This window comes from Xenopus tropicalis, chromosome 8 (genome assembly GCF_000004195.4).
Source record: "Xenopus tropicalis strain Nigerian chromosome 8, UCB_Xtro_10.0, whole genome shotgun sequence".
In the NCBI taxonomy this organism is placed as follows: Eukaryota; Metazoa; Chordata; class Amphibia; order Anura; family Pipidae; genus Xenopus; species Xenopus tropicalis.
This window is the reverse complement of record NC_030684.2, coordinates 59,270,707-59,292,901: the sequence shown is the minus strand read 5'-3', so window position 1 is coordinate 59,292,901 and position 22,195 is coordinate 59,270,707. Positions and strand designations below refer to the sequence as shown.

At 37.8% G+C, this 22,195-nt stretch overlaps 1 protein-coding gene and 1 long non-coding RNA gene across 2 annotated transcripts in view; both read left to right on the top strand.

Annotated features, from left to right (window-relative positions):
* Positions 1–22,195, top strand: part of il1rapl2 (interleukin 1 receptor accessory protein like 2) — a 423,225-nt gene that overhangs the window by 29,975 nt on the left and 371,055 nt on the right. The window lies entirely within an intron of this gene.
* On the top strand, positions 17,646–20,443 carry LOC116406715. Its single transcript, XR_004219767.1, has 3 exons — positions 17,646–17,757; positions 18,953–19,009; positions 20,053–20,443. It is a non-coding gene; the product is annotated as an uncharacterized LOC116406715 (long non-coding RNA).

Below are 22,195 nucleotides of genomic sequence, written 5' to 3'. Positions count from 1 at the left end.
TTGCAAGAAACTTTTTCCGTGCTGTGCTCACTAAAGCCAGCGGTGCAACTGCTATTATATACTTTGTTCAGTCTTATGTAGAATTATTCTGATTTATTAGGCTGTGGTGGCACACCTCTGGCCCACAGAGCAAATCTGGGTACTTTGCATGCTCTTTAGTAGCCAAACCAAATGGTGCCAAACCACCAATAGTCCTGACATCACTGAGTTCTGTGATAACCACCTGAGAGTGCTTATTAAATGTGAACTGCCCTATTTTCAAACAACATTCACCTCATTAGTGATTGTAGAGTTTTAGGTAGTTCATGTAGAAGTCACTATATGTGTTTTAGGAAAGTGTTTTGGCTATTAAAAAACTTGTCATTCAAAATGTCTTGTGCCATAACCCTAGGCGGCATAGAGGCACATTTTTAAACTATGAACCAAGTTTCAAATCAATAAAACTGCAGATAGTACACTGCCAGAGACATGAATCCAGCGGCTCATGTCTTTTGACTCAAATGACCATCTAAAATGTGTTATGCGATCTGAAATGTCTAATGAAAACTGTTGTAGTTTAGTACAGTTCACCTTTTGATAAATATGCCTTTAAAAATACCATAGAAATAAGAGTGGAGGAATTTCACTTTAGAGGACTGTGGCGAGCTCTTCGCTCTTTAATAAATATACCCCAATATACCCCAATGAGTAGATAGAAGGATTGACAGGCAGATACTTTCATTCATGATATATATAGGCTCAGATCCAGTGCTTGCTATTTTTTCGATGTGGTAAGAATATATTTACACATTTTCTTTTTTCTTGGTTTAAGTGATAACAATGAAAGCTGGAGAGTGGTCAAGCAGGCCGTATGTAATCCATTAGTTGAACAGCTTCTTAATTCAGCAAAACAAGAGAACAAAACCTTCCCCTCGATCCCTTAACATTTAGTGCATCTTCAACTTTGACTACAAGTTCCCGTATTCCAGGGCAGAGTGCCTGTATTGTAATCAATAAACTTGAAAGACTGAAAGCTTTTCCTGCTGTAATGTCATATTTGAGAGTCACAGCCCAGCTGGTTTCCTTGCCTCACATGGTATGAAGAAAGGGCTTGAAACCACTGACTGAAATGTAGATCTAGATAACTGTTACTTGTGATTGTAAAACCTAAGTATTGATTTAGTTTATTCTCTTCATGTTCTTTGGAAAAGAGTAAAAGGATAACACTGCTCTGACTAAGCCACCAGTGTTCGACTACCCTTTCATGTTTGAAAGGCACATAGAAGTGCGCTGAGCCACACAATAAGACACCTAAGAAGCTTTACTTGCACTTCTTATTGATTGGGAATTATATTGATGGGCAGTTATTTTTATACTCCAGAGATGGGAACAGTTAGTCGAAGAACTGCACTTTATGAAAGAAAAATCATGGAGCATGCTTTGATAGGTTCAAAGTCCTTCAGACCCCTAGTGTTCAATCCATCCTGACAGCTGACCTATATCGCCGTATTTGTCAACCTTGAAAACCTTTCCTCTGACTTTACTAAGAATACATTTTTATCAATGCATGTAAAAGAATTAGCTACAATTTAATCAGTGTTCCTCATCTTAAATATTATACAATACAGACATGACAACTGTGTGCCTCTTTGACATAATGTAAATGCTTACGTCTACATTTTTCATGTCCTTTATCTGAAGATTTCCTTTTACTCTGAAATTTACATCAGTGGCCTGTTTTTGTTTATATACATTTTTTAAATTTGCTGTGTGTATAACCAGTACTGTATGCAACTGATGGTCTTTTTTGTTGCAGTAGTGCTGGGATAGCATAGAAATGTAACAATATACTTGTGCTTTGGTATGGTTAAAACACTGCACAGGTATAAGACCTCTTATCCAGAATGCTAGGGGACCTTGGGTTTTCCAGATAAGGGATCTTTCCATAATTTGGGTCTCCATAACTTAAGTGTACATAAAATCATTTAAACATTAAATAAACTCCATAGGATTATTTTGCCACCAATAAGGATTATTTTTATATCTTATTTGGGATGAAGTTTATTATTAAAGAGAAAAAGGAAAAAATTAAATTGTTTGATTAAAATGGAGTCTATGTGAGATAGTCTTTCTGTAATTCGGAGCTTTCTAGATAACAGGTTTCTGGATCCCATACCTGTATATGCATACAGTAAGTACTGCACTCTTGAGGCAAGTATATTCCTAAGAGCAAGTTCTTCGATCTTGTTTGGAAAAGATCTTATTAAAGATTGAATGTTGATCCTACTAGGAAAACTTCTCACAATTGAGTGTATTAAGTTTTATCACAGTCCTCTAGCACAAACAGACTTGGGATGGCTCACATACCCACTGGGCATATCTGCACTTAAGTTCAATCAAATATGTATAAAGAAAATAATGATAATTTATTAAATAGGTTAAAATCTCCCCAACCCAATTAAATAATTTAAAGTAGAAAAAAAATTGGGAACCACCCACAACTGTCGCTGACCACATGGGAATGTGCATGCTGAATTGTGAATATTATCGGTGAGTATGTGTGTTATCTGTGAACACAGAGAGACAGAAATGAATTGCACAGAGCATATAAACATATAAGTTCTTTCTTATTGCTCAACATTTCCTGGATAATTGTTCATGGTCCTGTAAGCCCCCAGTTGATTTTGCCAAAGAGGGATTATGCGTTAACTTATAAATATGTCTCATCAATGATAATATGTATTGTATGATTTATTTTCAAAAATCGATTTTCCCCAATATTAGTATTAAAAGCTCTACTAGCTAGGGAGAGTTGTTGTTGAAGAGAAGGTGGGGCCCAGAATATTTACACTTTGCCAGAGATTGTCCAGTTTTTTGCACTTTACACAGAGCATTTAGGTTTGAGGCCTGTGCCCTCTGAGGTGCAAGGTACGGAGAGGCAGGAGGTGCAGCCAGCTGGCAGGGGTTAAGAACAGGGCTGAGCTGCGTCACCAAGCACTGGATAAAAAGAGAGACTCATTGGCACAAGTGCTTCTTGCATGTGCACTATTGTGTCCCTTAGTGCTCTTGCACTTGCTGCCAGAGGTTAAGTCAATAACCTCTCTTATGTTTATTTCTAGAAGTTTTCTACTGCTTCTCGAAGTTCCAACATCTGCTTACTGTGAATGGGGATTAATCGGCATCTTTATAAATTATCTGAATACTTTCTGGTGCTTAAATCACTTCCAATGTGGAACAACTATTGGCACAAACATCATGAGACATAGCCACCATCTTTATTAATGATGTAATGAAGTTGTGCTTATAGTCTAATAGATATTGGAGTGCAGATAGTATATTTTATTTTCCACTGTTTATTAATACATTTTCAGAATTGTTGGTCTTTCAGAAATCTGCCATACCTACTTTCCTGTACAATTCCAGATGCTATCTTATTGGCTACTCCACTCATGGAAGGGTATTTCTCACCGTTTCTATAAGTGTTTATAGATGTACTAGCCAGTTAAAACCCATTTTTCCGAAAAAGATAATAGGCTTAGAGTTTAATGTAATATAAGTGATGCTGAATTAAGCTAGGGGTATATCAGCATATATATTAGTTTGAGCTTGGCAGTACAACAAAACAACCTGAGGATGGGCATTATGATGATCCTTTCTAGCTCACATCTGACACTGATAAGTTTGCAGGACACCATTTTAAACATAACCCTAGGCTTGATTGTGCTTCTCCTGCAGCCCTCTCCTACAACCTGATTGCTATTTCTCCATACCTGTCTACATTACAAATACCCTGTCATTACATTTTGCACCTGCAGTGCATTGCTTCTTTCATCAGTGGCACTTTATATGAGCCCTGTGAAATAATGTTGTTTTTCTGTCACAGCAAAGAGAAGTTTATTCTTGGGTCCTTCAAATTTTTTTAACCATCATCTTTGAAAATCATCACATATTGCTTCCTTAACACAGCAATACAACAAACCACTTGCAAAATTCATATCCTTGACTGACCCTTGTATTTTACACTATATCTTATAAGTCAGCAAGTCAACCCAGCAGTTTTCAGATCAGATACTGTAATAGATTGTAAGCTCTTTAGGACAGTGACCCCCAACTGTATATTGAAACACCTAGCACTTAAGTATTTATATTCACAAATTTAATAATAAATGCCCATGTTTTGAAGCACTGTACATTTTTATGTTACTGAATACAAAATACAATAAATATTATTATTATCTGTTTTTGAGTATTATAGAGACTACCTTGTTTTTCCTTCTTACTCTGTACAGGTATGGGACCCATTATCCAGAATGCTCGGGACCTGGGGTTTTCCGAATAAGGGGTCTTTCCGTAATTCGGATCTCCTACCTTAAGTCTACTAAAAAATTATTTAAACAATAATTAAACCCAAAAGGATTGTTTTGGCTCCGATAAGGATTAATTCTATCTTAGTTGGGATCAAGTACAAGCTACTGTTTTATTACAGAGAAAAAGAAAAACATTTTTAAAAATGTGAATTATTTGATTAAAGTGGAGACTATGGGAGATGGCCTTTTCATTATTCAGAACTTTCTGGATAATGGGTTTCCAGATAAGGGGTCCAATACCTTTATTTGTAATTATAACTGAATTTGGTTTAGTGAGTTACAGTGGCTTGTTAAAGTTGTAATTAATCCCAAGATTTTGTTTTGTGCTGTTGAGAACATGTGTGAATTGGTTGGTCATATTGGCTATTAAATCACTGTACGAAAAAGGGCAAAAATAGGCAAAATAGAAGGCAAAGCTCTGGATAATCTTGGTGCTCCTTGATTAATAGGGAAAGCTCTACATAGCTCATTTTGCGTGACACAGCATATTTACTCATTAAAGTTTGCTGTGTCACATAAAACAGGTGAGACATTTAGTCCTATGTAAAGCTTGTCTGTATAATAAAAAGCACACAGGTTGATCTGTAATGCTGGCTTTTGCCAAATTTAAGCCACTGCAGTGATTTGGTTTATTCCCTATACATGTGACATACTGTGACCTCCAGTGAACCATTATTATGATATATACAACATGCATGTAAAAATAATCCAAAGGCCAAGACTTGCACGTTTTATGTATCCTGACGTAGAGAGGCTTTATTCACTGTTGTCCATAATAAATGGGGTAAGCTTCTATTTTGCAATTTATATGTGTGTGGCTCTTACCACTTTATTTTTTTGGTCTCTCATGTAATGTATTGTGCCTGATTGATATATATTTGACTGAGTGGAAAGTGGAAAAGCAATGCCACTAAATAAACTGTAGAACTGTTTAAAGAATGGAATTATACTTTTTTGACAATGAACTCTAAGAAAAAAACCAAGGTTTCATTATCTGATACGAGCACACCATAAACTAAAGGCATAGGAATAAACTAAAAACAAAACAACAGCAATTACTTTACTATAACAGTATGTTCAGAAAGTAGCTTGGTATCACCTGACATAATATCATTTGTAATTTCTTGGCTAAATCAGTATAGGATATGTGAGGCCACTTAGGATTTTAAAATCCTAAAACCCCTTGCTTTACACTAGCTTTCTGCAAAGCAAGGATACTAATATGATTCTAGGTTGCTTTTTTATAAAAATACATATAACTGCCCATGAATGAGCCACCAATGAAATGAAGTCTGTTCTTTGCACCAAAGGTTGTAAAAGCCTTGACTCAATGTGCAGGTTTCAAGGTTACAAACCATCCCTCCATTACTTATATTTCCAGTTAATTAGAGGAAGCAAAGTAAATTGGCAGAGCAAATCTGGAATTTAAAAAATGATCGGTTCAAGGACAAAGACATCCCTGTGCTAATCACTGGTTGAAGCAGGGAAAGGCTAATGGTGCCATTCAAACCCACTTTCCTCTAGTGGCAGAGCAGGTGCTGGGAGCTGCACTAGAGGGACAATGGCTACCACCCTCTGGTTAATGTGTATGAGAGGTCAAGCAACACAAAATATTGCATTTATATGTAAGAAGGAATGGACAAATCTTATTAATCCTTAGAATGCTGCCTAAGCCAAGGTGAAAACACTTTACTTTGCTGAGACCTATGGATTTGTAAACCTTAATATTGGTAGGATTACCAACTTATGGTGAGCTCTGCTGGAAAGTACTTATACAATGCTTCCATTAAACTCACATCAGCTCCCTACTTTAATGGATTTGTTTGTTTGCCAGTTTTTGACCTGCCTTATACATTGGCTTGCTGCAGAAATTCTTTAAGTGGAAACCGTTTATCCAGAAAGCCCCAAATTATGCCAAGGCCATCTACCATAAACTATTACCTAATGAAGCTGCATGAATCCATATTGGTAGCAAAGCAATCCTATTGAGTTTATTTGATGCTTAAATGATTTTTAGCAAAATTAAGGTATGGTGATCCAAATTACAACCAATCCCTTATCTGAAAATCCCCAGGTCCCAAGCATTTGCTGGGTGATGCTTTACCCATATAAGCAATTAAATTATTTCTCCTTAAACAAACTTTAGATGCTTCCATGTAGTTGCACAGTTTGGCGAGCTTGGCCCATGGCATCATGCCTACTTCAGCCTGCTCCTTGATTCCATGAGTTTTTTCTTAAGTACTTTGACATCACAGACCTGCTCAGCAGATGTTGTTGTCTTAGGTAATATGGTCAGAATATTTAAAACACATCTCAGTTTAATCAACCTTTAATTAAATGTTTGCTCACTGTGCTCCTCTTTTGGGTAGAGTTGCTTTATGTTGTTATAAATGACGGCTCCATCCCTGTATCTCTTAACTTTTAAATACACCCTCCCTAATATACTTTCCCTCTCTTAATTAAATCTTTCCACTTTTTAATCTACATGATGCAATCTGTCACTGGTTCATTTGAAATTAGTTTCATATATTATACATTCTTAGGCCATGAACACTTTGTGGAGCCTGATGGAACAAGGAAGGCACAAGGAATATGGGAAAACAAATTTACAACTTGCAGGCAGCACATCAGTTTAGCAATGTGTTGCCTCTAGGAAGGGACCATGGATGCAAAATGATACAGAATGATCCAATATTTATAGACATTAAATAACTACTACACTGCTACTGCGTTTTTTATACATAATAAAAGAAATATGATTCTAAGCCACTTCCCAATGATGAAAACTTCTGTTCTCTGGTTCTAGATTAAAAAACAAAGCAACATTGTTTGAGCAATGTGAAATCTGGTTTAGATGGCCTGGTAGGTTTAAGGTTCACCATTTGAGTTTCTAGCAAATATGGTCCAGATCCCTTACAGCAGAAATGGATCATTGAGTAGAGCATAACCTAAGTCCCCATTCAGTATTGCAGTCCCCTCACTTAGGGGACTAACAGTGCCTAGGGGAGAGCTAATTCCAACTATTAATCCTTGTTGGAGTTTAGGCTGCTCTTTCTAGTTATGCTGTATGTTTCTAGAACATACTATTACAAAGGTAGTCCTGTAATCTGACTTTATCTTGTTTACGGGGTCCCTGTTCCCTAACTTTTACTAGAAGGGATATCCCTCTAGAGCAGAACTCTTTACTGGGCATTGTTTACTTCAAGCTCCCCAGACACATCCATGTGGTTCAACAGATGAAGGCCAAATAGAAATTGCTACCCCTTTTCAAACACTATACAAACCTATGGACCAATAATACAGATATGTAATGTAGTGAGACTAGAAACTGTGGCTTCTGCCTAGTAACTAAGGAAATAAAAAGTGTAGAGGATTTAAAGCCATATCGGCTATTAACACTATGGGTCCCTTTAACATTTTTTGAGTGTTGTCTGAACATTCTTTGGATGTGGCTTAACCCACATCTAACCATAACCTGCCCTCTACCAGCCTAACCCGGAGGGAGTGGGGCAGACATGAGTATATAAAGGAAAGATGTAGGTGGCTGAAGGAATTATGCCAGAGGACTGGGGTATGTTCACTGCATGTGGGGGGAGGGTCATTTGCACAGTCAGTCAGGCTCATACCTTGCATTCATGTCATTAAATACACAGGTGCATAGAATTTCCTTTTATTACTTTATTTTGTGCAAAGCCATGTCCAGTTATCAGCTTTAGTTCTGATAGCTCTTCGTGAAACTTCTGCTGTGTTCCATCATTTACAGCAGGTATTAACAGGCAGTAGACTTAGGAGAAAGCCCAGGAAAGGAGTTAGCAATGCCACGTGCTCCATCTGTAACTGGTATATTGCTAAAGATGTTTGAAAAGGTTCCCATTGGTATTTATTGCCCATAGCTCAAAGACAAAATGCTAATTAACACCATACATTATTTGTCTCCACCAGAGACTATTTATCTCCACTTTCCATGCCTTCTAGGTTTCGTATTTACCAGATTGTGAATCCACAGAACACATTTACTGTCTGTGTTCTGAAGTCTTTATTGATCCTAGGTACAGTATCACCCCTGAGGCCTGCATTTTGTCATTTTATTATCTCCAACCCCCTCAGCCACCATTGATTCTTCACTATAATCATGGTGACAGGTAGATCTAACGAGCTAGTAAAAAGACATATTAAAACTGGATTTGAGCCAAAATGTATTGGAAACTTTTCTATATTATATATTGTTGGAACATACTAGGCTGGCTGACAAACCATATGTTTACTAAGTCAAGTACCCGTTAAGCTAAGATGTTAAAGTAATTAAAAATTGTAAAGTTGATAAAACTAATTTTATACTGCACATTGTTGTCTTCAAGTTGCATGGCTTTAATGTACATAGGATTTATGTTCACAAAGGAATACAATTATGGCACACATAGGCAACATGGGACAGGCAGAGTATGGCATATACTGGCAGCATAGGGAAGGCAGAGTATGGCACAAAGAGGCAGCATAGGGCAAGCAGAGTATGGCACACAAAGGCAGCATAGGGCAGGCAGAGTATGGCACATACAGGGAGCTTAGAGAAGGCAGTATATGGCACATACAGGCAGCACAAGTTAGGCAAAGTATGGCAGGCAGTGTATGGTACAAACAAGCAGCACAAGGCAGGCAGAGTATTGCACACAGGCAGAATAGGGCAGGAAGGGTATGGCACACCCAGGCACAGTATGGCACACACAGACAGAATAGGGCAGGCAGGGTACATCACACACAGGCAGCATAGGGCAGGCGGAGTATGGCACACACAGGCAGCATAGGGCAGGCAGAGTATGGCAAACACACAGGCAGCATAGGGCAGGCAGAGTATGGCACACACAGGCAGCATAGGGCAGGCAGAGTATGGAACATACATGCACGTTCTTACAGGTGTGACCAGTGCAGGTTCTTACAGGTGTGAACAATGCAGAAATGTACAGCCTGAATCTGTGGTATGAATAATGCAGGGGGCAGTAATTCTCAAACTGATTATTTAAAGCTTTTAGAAAGGTAAGCAGTCACACCAGCGAACCAGATGGAATGCCACACAAATGGGGGGGTTGGCTGTGGGCCGGAATATCAATAACAAGTCTTATTCAAAGGAAAGGATATTTTTTTTAATATATATTTGTTTGATCTATTTTTATATATTACTTCAGCGTTGTTATGTTTTTCTATGACAGAATGCAGCTGAAGTATTTTTCCATGTAAATTTTTGGTTTAAAATTGTAATACACCATGCAGGACCCTAAAAGAGAACAAAAGTTATAATCATTGGGAAGTACCAAATGTTTGGCACCCCTAGGCATTATAATTGCTTACCTGATACCCTGATAACTGCACCAGACCAGGGTACTTTTGTAGGGGCACCACGTTGTGATCTTCTTCTTCTGCCTTGGTCCAATTGTCTGTTTCCCTAGTATCCCTTTGTGCAATGTATCAAAGCAGACTGAATAGAAATATTGATGCTCACCAGAAGTTACATGTTAGAGAGCATGTATGTACCTGAGTGAATGATTTCAGTGTGTGCTCAATTACGCATCAGTTCTAGTACTTTGTCCTTGCACTTTGTTTGTAATTGGTCACTATTGACTTATAAAATATATTTCTTTCCTTTTTTCAATTTGTGCTGATGGCTATTATTATTAAACCCATAGATTGCAATAAAGGCTATGAGTCCATATAATAATATATAATAGAGGGCCCCAGGGAGTACCTGATTGGTGAATTAGAATGTGAAAATACTGCTCCCATCTCAAGTTCCGTACTCTGCAAGTTAACTCTATTTTACTGTTATTGCCTCCATCTTTATTCTAATGACATAATAAAGATGGTTGCTTGCGCTTAATTAATTGTTCCCCACCCTGGATGCTATCACGTTTGATAATCTTGTGCACTGTTACAGATTGCCATAATAACAGCCCACAAGCTTCATGTGATTTGCTCGTAACCACCGCAGCCTTATTAGAGAGTTGCAATTGGTGCACGCAAGAAGTTGGGAGGGCTTTGAAAGTTCTTTATGGGTGAGCTCTTTATTCTGTGGAAATGCGCTTACGAATAGTTTTAAATACACATTTACTGCCTTCTGGACTCAACAAGTGCACAGACTCTCCGGTCTTGGTCTTAGTGTGGGAGCATTAAATTATGGGAATTTCTCTTTGTGAACTTAGCAGGATTTAGCGGTTTAAAAAATGAGGGGACATGAACGCCAGCAGAAGTATGCCTCTCAATGGAGAGGAATTCCTTGTTCTTTAAGGTGTTGTCTTAAAAAAAATTCTCTGATAGGCCTACAAAAAAAAAAAGACATTCTTGCCTGTAAAACAGTCATTTCACTTACAAATTATCAGTGAGTGGTTGTTTCACAGTGATTCAGCTGCAGTTTTGCTAGCAAAAAAAACCCCATTTCTTTCAAATGGCAAACTGAATGTTTCATCAAGAAAAATTTGAGTGGATTTCTGGTCTCCAGTTCTATCTTCTATCTTGTTCTCATCATGCAAATTCAATTGGCAAAGTCATTTAGGAGCACTGTATGCAGTACTAGAATATATTAGCATATTTCCCTTACATGGCCTGGCTTGGTAACTGACATCGACATGAAGACAACTAAAAAACAAATCTTCTCATACTGACAGCGCATATATAGATAGTAATTCTATGAGATAGTGAAAATGTCTTTATTTGGGTCTTTTGAGCGCTGGGCAGTCTGGTACAGTACTGTCATACAGTCTGTAGTGCAGTATCACACACACAGCCTCATTGTATCTAGCGGATATTCACCACTGCCTTATAGCAAATGATTGGTATCTCCACTCTGATATGTCACATAATGAATAAGAAATTGCTGATGGTGAAAAGAACAGTTTTAGAATGAAATTGACCTTGGTATTTCAGGTTCAGCAGCCTGCAAAATGGAGAACTATGGGCCTTGGCTAAGCACTAGTCCACAAGAAAAACATTGATTTGCTGACAATGTGTTTATATCTAAATGTAAAACATCGAGAAGTTGAGACTGGAGTATTCATTTCTGCAACTGTTAAGTATGTTTTATAAGTTGTGACTTCTGAATACTGCTGTAGAATACAGGGCTGATAATATTTTGTTGGAATCATACAATATAAGAAGGAAAAGAAGCCTTGATCCTTACACCCCGTTGACAAGAATATTTTCTTGGATCAACTTGTCACTGTTTAATAAGACACATTTATTCATACAGGTAGAGCAGCCTTTACTGTTGCTTCCATTAAACACAACACACACACACACGTAGGAGAACATAAGAAAGGATATTCTATTTATCTGCTTCACTTCAGCTATAGCTATAGTCATTTTTCTATAACTTCTAGCAACCCCAAGTATGTTCAGTATGTTAAGCTAGGAAATCCCATTTAAGTCTAGCCTGTTAAATCCATGTTTAAAATAAAATTGCTGTTCCACTTGAGAGTCCATGTAGAAAATGAAGTGTGTTAGTGGATGAGAGTTAATAGAATGTGCTTTTCAACAGTTCAGTCAGGGCGATTCCAGAGGCTTTGTACTTAAGCACTTGACTCTGATATATTAAACAATAATGAATAGAGCTATTAGGCACTTGAAAGTATACCATTATAAAATCAATTCCAGAGCAGCAAAAGCTATGAGAAGGTCAGTCAAGGCATCGAAGTCTTAAATAATGATTCAGGGAACCCTAAACCATATCATTGCTACAGAGAGGTGGATGTGTGCTGTTTGGTGTTTCATAGCTCATCAACAACCATGGAAGCATAGATAATGGCCACTGAAAAGAACCAACTGCCCCATCTACTCTGATTATTTTAGTATATTAACTCATTTCTGTTTTTCCTGCAAGCAAATGGCCCTGAAAAGCTCTAAGGTATTGCCTCTGTGGTGATGTGTTGCAGTCAATGAGGGGACATTTAATAACATTCTGCTGTGATCCCATTAAGGACAGCTAACATCTCAAATGTTATTTGTTATTTTAGCTTAATATTTGCCACAAATAAAGGTATTAACAGTCAAGTAATATATTTTTGAATATATGTTCAGGACTGGGGTTTTCCGGATAAAGGATCTTTCTGTAATTTGGATCTTTATACCTTAAATCTAATAAAATATCATTTAATCATTTAATTTTATCCCAATAGGATTGTTTTGCCTCCAGTAAGGATGAATTACAGTATATCTTATTTGAAATCAAATACAAGTTACTGTTTTCTTATTACAGAAAAAAAAGAAATAATTAGAAATTTAAATTACAGGTATGGGACCTGTTACGCAGAAGGCTCTGGATCTGGGGTTTTCCGGATAAAGGATATTTCCTTAATTTGGATCTCCATACCTTAAGTCTGCTAAAAATCATTTAAATGTTGAATAAACCCAATAGGCTTGTTTTGCCTCCAATAATGATTAATTATATCTTAGTTGGGATCAAGTACAAAGTACTGTTTTATTATTACAGAGAAAAAGGAAATCATTTTCAAAAATCAAAATTATTTGCTTATAATGGAATCTACGGGAGATGGTCTTTCCGTAATTCGGAACTTTCTGGATAATGTGTTTAGGGATAACGGGTCCCATGCCTGTATTTGGTTAAAATTGTGAGCACTAGATAAGGCCTTCCTGTAATTCGGAGCTTTCTGGATTATTGGTTTTTGGATAACGGATCTCATACCTTTATACTATAGGGCCTGTTTACACTAAGAGTAAAGGTTCAAAAGGAAAAAACGTGGAAACAAAGCATTTGTTGAGCCCTTAAGCATTAACTTTTTTACCTTCTGGTAGTTCTGGTCCAATTTTTGTAGCAACCAGGTAGTGGTTTGAATTAGGTGTAGGTGACTGTTCTTCCCTATTTATATAAATAGCTAATGCATATAAATTGGGACTTGATAAAAAAAAATCTATACTATGTGTAGGGACCCATAGGGTTAAATGCCCTATGGAGTGATATCCATACCTCTTCACATAGATCCCTTGTTACTGGGCAGAAGCCTTTGTAACAGTTTATAGTTATGCCTATCCTTTATTGGCTCATTATGGTTGTCCACACCCCTTGCAGCCTCATATAGTGTCTAGCAAGGAGGTGTGGCTTCCTCTTTGGCTGCCTGTCTGCTTCCCAACAACAGCTCCATTGAGCCTGGGTACAGACATAGGCCCCAGTAAGGAATATTAAAGTCGGGGACAGGGCCCCGTGAACGAGGTAAAGTTAGTCTCAGGACTAGACTCTGTCATAGCATGCTCTAGGAGTGTGACTCAGTCAGGGCTATTTAGAAAGAGCAGCTGTCGCTCCAACAAAGGAGAATTTAGTGGGTTTACCATACCCTAGGCTCTGTCTGCTTTGCTGTAGGGACCACAGTTCAGACACAGGTATCAGGCTAGTATTAACCCCTGAACCACCGTTGGCTGTAGGGATCCGGTCCAGTAAAGGGTATTCAACCTTGGGACTTCTGGCTAGTAGCTCACATCTATCTCTACAGTGGTGCTGCTCTGTTCTGAACTTCACAACTGCACTTAACAACTGTACCATTCTACCTCAATTACTGTGAGTATTGACTGATCCCTGTACTAATATCATCTGTCTTGGACAATAAAGAGTTAACTACTGTAGTTCATCTGCAAGAGCTCCTGGAGTCCTATTACTTAACACACTACACAGTACTAGTGGGAGTTGTAGTACAACAACATTGTACAAGTTACCTTCCACTTAGCGAAGGACCACTCCTTTGAAAGAGAGTCCCAATGTGCCCCATGCTCTAACCATAGCTTGGCATTTAAAGTACATTTTAGCCAAAAAGGGGTTACATTTGTTTATCGAAAATATTTACAAATATGAGGTGCACAGCCTGATGTGACAATGTCATTATCAGTATTCACGGGCTTGATTGTACTCATCTGTACTAACAACATGTTTTGCTAAATGAGTTTCAAGGGAACCCCAAACCTAACTGCAGATAAAGATAACTGCTGCCTCACAGATATATTACAAACCAAAAGGATCTCCATCCAATGAAAAGCAAAATAATACCTGACCCCTAAATCTTTGTTTTTATACAGAATTATGTACTTCTCAACATGAAGCTTAAGACCTCATTCACACAACAGTTTGTAATTGCTTAGCAAATGTGCAAAAAATAGTCACAAATACTGGAGTAAATGCCTTGTCTTTACAAACATAAACAAGGAACATGTAAAGTTAACATTTAAGTTCATTCTTTTAATGTCTTCCTATTATGTGACCTTTCAGAGAAGTGAGAGTACATTGAAATGAAGCTAATAGTTTTTCTTTTGTGTATTGCTTTAAGATGAATACACTGACAAACTAAAATGTATGCATCTTTAAGTTTAGGCCTACTTAATTTCTGTCACCAGTCATTTTATCATAAGGTGTTGAGATGCCATAGTGTTCTGCCAACTCACATAACACAGTTATAAAGCTGTCTGTGGCCTTCTTTTTATTTAGAATTCTCTTACTGACCTTGGCCCTCATAATATTGCATTGTGTCTTATCACAAAGCCGCTATCATGTCCTTCATTTACCTTTGTGCAAGATACCAGACTGCATTATTTGTTGAATACATTTTGTTCCTTTGCCTTTTTTCTTGGCATCCTTTTAACTCTAACCTTAGGATTGAATGAATATTATTTGGCTCTTCATCAGAGGTTCTCTTTAGAACAAGAGTAAATTGCAAGCTTTACAACAATATTTACATGTCCAATAATGCAAGTAAAGCAAGAATGCAGGACTATACCTATTTAGTAAACACCACGTTATAGAATCGCCAACATAATAACTTCTTACTTCTTTGTAACCTGACTGCAGTGAAACCACTTTTCAAAGCTGAAAGTATTAAGCTGAAAAAGGATATAAATCTCATGCTTTTAACTCACTTGTGCTAAGAGTGTTTGCCTAAATAACAATTTGATTGCAAGTAAATATATATATATATATATATATATACAGTGCATACACATTTATATTATTTACTGACCTCTATTACATCAATATAATATAAGATTGAGACTAACTCTCAATCTTATATTACACAGCATCTCCCAGTTTCTGCAATGTAATAATCCTTAATGGTGAAATAAAACCTAGTTGAATTTTGATGCCACTATAGGAACTGATACTGCTAAGGTTTTTGTGGAATAGCTGTCATTCGAAAAAACTTGGATAGGCACTCCAAATAAATACTAACAATGACGGTTCAAGCAAAGTGAAGTAAAAACTTTATTACACGTCCATAAAAGCCTGATGCAATTTGTGCTACAAGACACTTGTAGCATGAAATGCGTCAGGATTTTTATGGACATGTAATACTCAATAAATATATGTTTTTACTTCACTTTTATTTGAACCGTCATTGTTGGTATTTATTCGGAGTGCCTGTCCAAGTTTTTGTGATATGGTTCATCCGCTTCCTCTGGCTGTAGGTTCAACGTTTCAATTGATGAGTTCTATTGTTTGCATTTTTTGGGGAATACCTCTATATATTTAGAGCTACCATTTGATTTAACAAACCACCTGGCAGCTACATGGATAAAAAGCACCCTGCAACTCTTGTGGTAGAGACCTACAAGGTTTTAAATCAGTGGAACCGTGCCCAACATACAACCAACTATTTTTTTAACTCTTTATTTATATTTTATAACAATATAAGCAAAATAACGCAATTCAACAAGCAAAACATGCAATTCATTTGGTTAAGATATTAAGAACTTAGGCCCGGGGATCAGTTACTGCTCTATCCTATTAAAGACAGTGTTAGCTCCAACACAGTTAGTCCTATATATTCATGGTTACAGTTGGCTGTATAGTTGTGTGTTTGGGGTGAAAGGCCTGTAAAAATAGGTAATCAAGTTTAGATCAGGTCCTATGGTGACCAAACTTTTACAATTTCGGATTTGAGACTGGTGGAGGGCTGTTATGTACTGTATATACTCAAGTATAAGCCTAGTTTTTCAGCCTCCAAAATGTGCTGAAAAAGTCACCCTTGGCTTATACTCGAGTCGGGTGCCATGGGTCCCTCCAGACTAGCACCCTCTGTCCTTTGTGTGCAAATTAGGCCACCCGCAACCAGACCCTCCAGTGCCCAGGCCCGCTCCCAAATTCATCTTCATCTACCATCCTCACCTGTCTCATTCTGCACTAGACACTGCACTTTATATTCTATATAAACTATATATAGTTTTAAAGGATTTTAACTCTTTGTGTTTTAGCTTGGTTGCTGATTGAGTACTCTTAAGGTATCATTGTTGATAAAACATTTGTTTTTGTTGACCCTCCACTTACAGAGCTAGTTTACAGTTTTTATTTGAAATAAATATTTAAAAACATATACCCCACTGATGCCTCATTTAATGTAATTTTATTGGTATTTATTTTTTCCCACCCTAGGCTTATACCCGAGTCAATAAGTTTTTCCAGCTTTCTTAGGTAAAATTAGGTACCTCGGCTTATATTCGGATCGGCTTATACTCGAGTATATACGGTATTCCACTCTATATGGTTGTACACACATCATTTCAATTACCTTTGTTAATTTGTATTGCACTATCCACTAAAATTCTTCTCTAGTGATTGCACGCTAAGGGACAGAAATGGTTGGTGCAGGTAGATGGAAAACAACAAAAAAAGTAATTAATGGCCTCATATATAAATATACACGTAACTTGCTTTTCCATGAATGTTCTGGGCTTTCATGCAGAATCTTTGCAAGTAGGTGACATTTTCAGGAGAAAAAACTTTTCCCTGAATGGATTAAAAGATTGCTGTTCAACATGGCTGATAGGTTTATCAGACTATAAAATATATCACCAGATCTGTTAAACCATACATAAAACTTTTAGAATGTTTTATATATTTTATACTATTCTCTGGGTCTCTTCCTTTCATCGAAACTCTGCTTCAAGTGAGCAGGGCTGCATATCTTAATCCTGGGAATAAAATGAATGTCGCTTTAGAATCATGCATACCGTATGTCAAGTGAGCAGGTCTGCACATCTGAATCCTGGAAAGAAAATGAATGTTGTTTTACAATCATGCATATGTCTGTCAAGTAGATAGAAATACTTTGTGCTGGCACTCTTTATTGTATTCACGTGGCAATAAATAAATGACTCCAAGGACAGGAATACATTATTATCTTGCATTATACAAGAGGAAGGACTAGAAAAGCCATTACCATGAAGTGCCATTGAAATAGAAGGGCTTCCGTGGTAATAACTCAGTACAGAGATTGTCTTCTGCATTCTTTTAGGTACAACAAAGAAAATCCATGAGTGCATAGGAGTAAACAAGCTGTGTTAGTCAGAAGGATACTGCAACACGAGTCCAAGAATTAGAAAGAATGGCAAAGAAGTGGGCAAAGAATTCTGGGGCATATAGAGCTGTTTTTTAGTAGGTACTTTGAAACAGCAACATATATATAACATTTTTCTGTATTGTAATCCACTTGAGTTCATTATTTTGTTATGAATAACTGTCAATTACTTTGGATAGCACCAGGGCAGTGCTATTTCTTCAGCTATGTGTATATGTACTGATGTGACTACGTCCTCATTGCTGTTACTCTTTCTTATAGCCTGAGAGATGTTATATCTGAGATATGTTGTAAGTCTAATTCAAAGTGTAGTCTCTTGTATTAATCACCAGTCGGCAGGAACATACTGCATGAGAAAATGTCAATCTCTCTCTCTTTCTTCTCATGAAAAGGGTTTCTTAATGGAAATGTTCAGTTTAAATAATGTAACAGAAATTTTTTTTAATCACACCTTCATATTGTTAGATGATAATCTGCTTGATTTTCTTTAATCGGTAATAAGAAGCAGAATGTGATATGCTCTGTTAGGATTTCTGCGTATGTATTATTTCATACACAAATTATTTCAACAGCCAAAGGCTTATTTGTTAAGTTCATGGTTCTTGGCACCAGTTTCTTGCATTGGAACCTCACAAATCTACTCAGAAGTTGCACCTGCTTTGCATAGGCACCATTACACAGTTGCATATATCTGTGTATGCACATTATGTATGGCATGAAAGGATAGGGCACCAATCTGGTGCAAGTTGCAGAGTATAGTTGCATTTTCAGTAGGCAGGGGTGCAAGTGCTTTCCATTTAGCCCCATCACCATACATGACTTCTCGAATTACTAAATACTCCCCCAGAAATAACCTGTGGTTTGCACATTACCGCCTTCTCTCCTCCTCACTCATTACTTCTTTTCAATCCCACATCTTTGGCTCCTTATTTGTGCACCTATGCTCTGGAAATCCCTTCCCAATACACACACCCAGAACCTCCAGGCCTTCAAACAATCACATTAAATCCACCATTTCATTCAAGCCTATAAAATATGCCCTCAGCAACTTGACAACTTTCCTGACCCCCCCCCCCCCCCTTCTCTGATACACATATTAACTAATGATTTTCCATTGTTCACTATTGACTTACCAATAAAATCCCAACCAACAGGACCTCTACATTGGTTACTGTTAACTGTGTCTTTCTTCCATGCCCTCTCAGATTGTAAGCTCATATAAGTAGGGCTCTTGACCTATTGTCTCCTAACTATATGCACGTTTTTCTGCAGAAGATGCTTCCTGTTCGGTTTTTACCTGGACAGCCCGTTTTTGGGAGGCGCTATCAGGTGAGAACTGCCTGTGATAGGATTCTGAGGTAAATGACAAGGTGATCAGCCAATCACTGATTGCACATCATAGCCCCCCAACGTCACCAAACCACCTCCAACATGTCTCTGCTCGTCCCCTGATATCACTTTGCCCCCCAAATGTCACTAATCCCGCCCTTTGCCCAGACCCATTGTTTTAAAATGTGGAATCCCTATTCTATACAAATATTAATAATAATAAATTCTCCTTTTTAAAGAGGGACATATTCAAAAGAATTGAGTTTGAAATGAGCAGACGTAAACCTTTTGTGGCAGACTGGCTGCAAGTTTTATTTGCTGATATTTGTAGTACAATACAAATGAATTCTCTAAAGATCAATGAATCGTCATTCCTCAGAATGAAATGACTTTATTTGCATTTTTCAGACTATAAAATGAAAAGAAGAAGTTGCTACGTACACAACTATATTAATGAATTCCATCACGCGCTTCTCAAAAAATGGCATTTTTGATAAAGAGAAAATTGAAAAATGCTTCCTAACGTTTCATAATTACAGTGATATTGCTTTTCTGGCGATCTTTTTAAGGGAAGTTGCTAAAGCTTAGCTAAATGAGGATCGTCTACCAGAGTTAAATGGGAGATACCAGATGACTTTTTGGCAAGGAAACAGGTCAGAAGAAAACACATAGGTACTTTCAGGCACTGACCGCATCACATTTGCACATTCAGGATGGCTGATTTTAACACAGTTCAGATAATATATGCTTGCTTAAAAACCAATGTAGTCTGCAGAATGCATCTATGCTATTGTATGCAAATCATGGTAACATCTGTTTCATATTTAACATTTTTTTCCAAACTGTTAATACAGACAAATCTTTTTCAGCCTGTAAAAATTGTTAAATATAAAAGATTGGGCTATTGGATTTATAAACCTTCAGTGACACACAAAACCCAACTAGGCTTTCTGTTTAAGGATGCTAGAAGCTTTATTCCTGCTAAAAGCTGTAAGAACGCAGACATTGCTGATTTTAAACAGCTTTTTATGTGTTTTAAACAGGAATCCGTCTGACTCATCTTATTACTGTGTCGTGAAACTGTGCTTGTGACTGGATTTAAGCCCACTTCAAGAGATTAGTGCTCACATCTGGTTGGAGCAATATGTTTAACATTATAGAGACGTTACGTAAAATCCACTGTATTATTTAAGAACTCTGCTACACTTTTAATTGGATTTGGTTATGTTCAGCCATGCTGCAACAATTAGATTTTGGTCTCAAATATTCAATCAAACTTACCATACGGGGGCCATCATTTATACATACAAGCCACTTGCTGTTTTACCTTTGGAAATCATTACAGCCTTCTCAGTATGGGTTTTCTTGCCATCTGCTTCTTCTCCAAATGCTGCACTAATATATACATCTGCAGTGTGACTCTGGCTTAATGTCCACTCTAATGCCCTTGTGCAGAAAGTGAGAGCTGTACTGGGAATATTGGGGTTCAGTAGCTGATAGGACTCTATATCTGGAATTGAGAAGTCATCTGCAGTTCAGTATAATAATGTTTAATGGACTCGGGACATGGTTTTCTAAAACATTATTATAAACATTACATTTTGTCACTATGACATATGTTTAGCATAATCAATAACCTATTTAGGAAATGCTGATATTATGTGGGACAACAGATGGACATGATGCTCTCTCTCTTGTCATTGTATGAAAATGCATGCTGCTTGAAAAAGATTAATGCTGTAGCTGAAGCATTTGTGGCGTTAAATATCCATAGTCATGAGGCAATTACGTAACAGTGCACATTGTGCCTTCTAAGAAAACAAATGTCCAAACCATATAAATATATTGTAAGTAGGACAGACTGCACTAGGCCCCGGGTTTTAGTGTAGCCAAGGGGGCCGACTGCTCATGACAATATATTTGCTTTAAAGGCATTTTACGGCCAATAGATTTGCCACATTAGTGCCACCTAGAATGCTGTATTTATTCTGCAGAAAGCTCTATCATACCTGAGTAAACAGCCTTTCTCTGTGTAACATTGCAGCTGCCATTTTAGCTTGGTGTTCATAGCTTCCTTAAGTCAGATACTCTAAGAACATGTCTACAAAAAACGAGACCAAAAATCCTGTGTTTCTTTTGATAGAGGACTCTATTTACATAGACATTTCTGATAGAGCTTACTTAGTTTTTACGTTTCCTTCTCCTTTAATAACACTTGGCTCCCCTTTGTTACCTTTGCTGCAATGAGTCTCAGGCTGTGGCCAATTGCTGTGATGTGGTGCCCTGAAACAAGAGGATTTATCTGCCTTACCAGCTTCCACCCCAACAAGCCTCAGGTCATCTGCTTATTTAACCTAGCAGGATAGCTAAATCATCTTGCAACAGGGTACCCAGCAACACTATCATAGTAGTGGGCTACAGCCTGTCACCCACAGGTGCATATCTATGGGTGTAAAGTCAGTTTTGGACAGGGTGCCTCTAGGCCACTCACAAAACCCGCCCCCTCGCACACACCTCCCTGCTTGCAACCCCACCCTCTCTTACAACCTCCTTTCGCAAACAGCTTTTCCTGATCACCAGCACCATGAACTGGGCGGGAAATTTAAACAAAATTTCCTGACCAGTCCCCAGTTCAGATGTGGCCAGTGGGGGGCGTGCCGCCACCATATCTTTGTCACCCTAGGCTTGGGCCTCTGTGGCCTGCCCACTAATCCGGGCCTGTGCAGGATAGGAAAGCCCTGGAGCTATAAGCGCAGGGGCTGCATGACAAGGGATCCGAATAACCAGCAGCCAGATTGCACTGGTTTATGTTTAGAGATTGGCAGAACCAGGTGCAAATGTGATTAGGTGAGAAGGAAAGAGTTAAGGCAGGAGAAAGCCGGGCGGAGAAAGAGAGAGGGATATGATGTCAGAAAAAGAAGCACTCACTTCCTTATCTTCTGAGCAGGTAGAAACATCCCACCCTCCCCCTTTTTGCATATTTTGCAAAATGTCAGGACTTTCTCTTCTTTTTGTTTTCATATGATCTATTAATAACTGAATGTGGATGTTTTCCTGAATGCATTGTTATATTGTGCTTTCTGTTTCTTTATACGGTATAAACTTAAAAATCAGCATGGTATTTAATTCATGTTAACTACGATTGCTTGATCCAGGGAATGTTTCCGATCGCCAAGGGGGTCAGGA